The sequence below is a fragment of the Hibiscus syriacus genome, unplaced genomic scaffold (assembly GCF_006381635.1).
Source record: "Hibiscus syriacus cultivar Baekdansim isolate YM2019G1 unplaced genomic scaffold, ASM638163v2 tig00002793_pilon, whole genome shotgun sequence".
NCBI lineage: Eukaryota > Viridiplantae > Streptophyta > Magnoliopsida > Malvales > Malvaceae > Hibiscus > Hibiscus syriacus.
The window spans coordinates 1,026,953-1,030,444 of NW_024061944.1; the positions used below are offsets into that span (position 1 = coordinate 1,026,953).

A 3,492-nucleotide genomic window follows, 5' to 3' on the forward strand; every position below is an offset into this window, starting at 1 on the left:
TCATCTGTATCGATATTACCATCAACTAAAAGATAAAATTATAAGGTTACGCCTCTAATTTTATAAATTATGAAAATTTTTAGATTAACTATCTGAAAATACCCCTCGAACACGCCTATAAACACTTGCATGGGCTGAAAATGCATAACCTAACGTTTTGTAGGACACAAAGTTCAAAAATACAACATGCGATAAATTCAATTTCTCGTGGACCTCGTGTTATGTAGAACGTGAGATTATTTATATAAGTATTAAATTGATTATTTGACAAATGCTTCACTTCGGACAAGTCTCACTCCCTATATAACACGAGATCTTTTTACTCGTTTTGCATAAAGTGAAATAATCTACATGAGGAATTTAGAAGTTATTTTTCTAAATAATTCCAGTCGATTAAACCAATTACGGTGTTTTTTATTTGGAACTCGCTGTCCACCACAAGCGAACATAAGGAATTGACAACTAAGCAATCAAATCAAAGGGGTCAAATGATAAATTAGCACAATATATGTTGCAAAAATATATTTCTTCAAATAAACTAGTCTTATCTGCAACTTTAGAAAAATCAAGGATCTAAAAGAAAACCTCCGTCTAACAAACTTACTTGTTGATCTTGGCTTCGACACGAGAATTAGATCTGGCCGTCAATCTCTAATCCTGAAAATCTAACCGTCCAGATACCCTTCTGGTCCTATAAAAGCAACCATTGGCCTCAGTGCATCGGCAATCGGATTTTTCCAGATTTAGGGATTGTGGAGAGGAACATGGGGGAAAAGACTTAAATTCAAAGCAATTAAATCTAAAATTTCCAGTTTTAAATTTTGAGAAAACTTAAGAATCAAAGGAAATTAAAGGATGGGTAGTAATTCGTTTGTTCTGGCGACAAATTTCAATTCTAAAACTGAGGAATTAGGGTTTCTCTTTTTTTTCTCTATCTCTCTCTAGATTTTTTTGATTTTGTTTTTCTTTCCTTTTTCTTCTGTTAAAAAAAGAACGATCAGCCCCAGATGATGAATCAGCCTCCGCAAATAATGATGAACACGGTCCAGGTCCAAGTTCCAGTTCAGGTGCAGATGATGAATCAGTCTCATAGGCTGAGGGCGTCGGCAGCTCACTCTCAGGAGATGAACCAATTTGCGGCGGCGCAGTCGCATCCCATTAGTTCTGGTCCTCAGATGATGACTCAGCCTCCTCCGATAATGTTGAATCGAAGCTATAAGCCTTGGCAATCTCAGGACCCAAACCAAAACCCTAACCCTAACAAGAAATTCTCTTCTTTCAATCGTAATAACAATTGGAAGGGAAAAAAGGTTTCATTCGGTAATGATTCCTGGAAATTCGAGAATAAGCCTTTATCCATGGGTTCTGGTTCTGCTATTTCTTCTGTGACCGCTGCTTCAGGGGTAATACTCAAGGATACAAGCCTCCGGCTCTTAACGAGCTACAAAATCAGAACCGGTTAAAAGCCAGAAAATTCTACGGCAACAAGAAGAAATTCAATCACGCCAACAATCGGGTTGCTCCTTATGCTCCGCGGAATACATCTTCGTTTATAATCCGAGCAAAAAAGTCCGGTGGAATAGCTTCTTTGGTGTCGCCATGTCCTGTGACTCCTGCTGTTCTTCCTACGCCAATATTTTCACCGTCAAGGGAAGTTTTGGGTGATATGGCCAAGAAGAATGGGGTGTGGATGGTTATGGGTCAATGAAAGGGTTGATTCGGCTTCGATCACCTGAAACTGGTCATGATGACGATGAAGACGAGGATGGGGGAAATGGTGGGGATTCAAGTGATAGTGATGTGGAGGAACACGTGGAAGTGGAGAGGAGATTGGATCATGATTTAAGTAGGTTCGAGATGATATACCCTAGTTATGGAGGTGATTATAACAATGTTTTGGAAAATAGAGTGGATGATCAAGATACGCATATAGCTCAATTGGAAGAAGAGAATTTGACATTAAAAGAAAGGATGTTTTTGATGGAGAGGGAATTGGGAGATTTGAGGAGGAGGTTACAGTTTTTAGAAAGGCAGAGTCAGATAGTGGAAGATGTTAATGAGGAGGTAGTGGAGAATGGGTCTGATAACGAGAGTGAGATGGTAGCTCTGATCTTAGGGTGGTTACCAGTGCTGCTGCTCATAATAATATGGAAGTGCTGGGATTTGCTGCTGAAAACACTAGAAACGTTGATGTTCTTATGGTGGAGAACAATAATGGTGGAATGCCACCGAATGAAATTCTAATGGATGCTTTTATGGATGATATTGCAAGACAAAATAAGCTAACTAGTGAAAGGAAAGATGAGTTAAAGCCTCAAGATGCCATGGAGGGAATTATTCGAGACAAGGATAAGGATGCCAAGGTTGATGAAGCCAGATGCAATAAGTTTGTGGAAAAGAATACTGTTGGAGAAGACAAGGACGAATTTGTGGAGGAGAAGACTGTTGAAGAGGACAAGGTTGAGTCGAGGTGTGAGGAAGCTAGCAATGAGGCTGCTGATGACTCTGAAACAAAGAAAGAGGAAGTGCACTTGTGAAGAACATTGGCGAAGGTGACTGCCTGACTGGTTTAACTTGTCTGGGATAATGTATAACTTCGGAATCTTTGGATTATGGTTACTGAAACATGCAACTTCTGGATATATGTGGCCTTAGTAGATTTAGTGTATGATATAGTTAGCGTTGTTTTTACATTTTCTTAGTTTTACAGGGTAAATAGAGGATGCATGGCCTTTGTTCTCCTTTCACTGCCCTCATATGCTCTAGGAAGTAGGCATCCTTTCTGGCTTTTTTTTCTGTTCCCCTTCATTTTATCTTTCTTTTTTGTTTGGAAAGGGATAAATGGATCGGGGTGGGAAAGCGGAGCTGTATTTCTTTAGCTGGAAGAGTTTTATCCATAAAAGTTCTGTTGCATGCATATGTTTGTGTTGATTTCAACTTCTTCACTGTTTGAAAAAGAACCATCTAGTATGTAAGGTAAATTTGTGCTTGATGTATTTGTGATTGTTTTGCGTAATGTCCTGAACTGAAACTTTAACATATTTATCTATCTTGTATGAAACTATTTACTTTTATCTTTCAGAAAAAGATTGTGGTTTGATATTATTGGTCATTATCTTTTCCCGTTTGATGTTATTGGTCATTATGTACGCATGAGCTTATTCGTGTAAGGACTTATTGATCATGCTCAATCTTCCTCTTCAGAAGATGGAGATGGTGAGATCGAAGTTGTTTCTCAGGGGCAATTTGATGACCCAGAGTTTCCTTTAAACAGGAGGAACAATTAATTAATTGTTTGTTTATATTGGGTGTAGAATGTACAGGAGGATCTGAAAGGGTAAATCTAGTACCTTCATCTGTTGCATCAGCTGCAGAAACCTCTTCACCATTGAACTGAAACATGTGAGAGGTTTAGTTTCTCTACAATATTGTTGTACTCTTGTTTTAGACTTCCATGACCAGTCGAAACTAAGAGAAACAATGTTTTTATAG

General features: G+C 38.4%; 1 pseudogene; it reads left to right on the forward strand.

Annotated features, from left to right (window-relative positions):
- Positions 1–1,010: 1,010 nt before the first annotated feature.
- Positions 1,011–3,074, forward strand: LOC120149494 (annotated as a pseudogene).
- Positions 3,075–3,492: the final 418 nt, after the last annotated feature.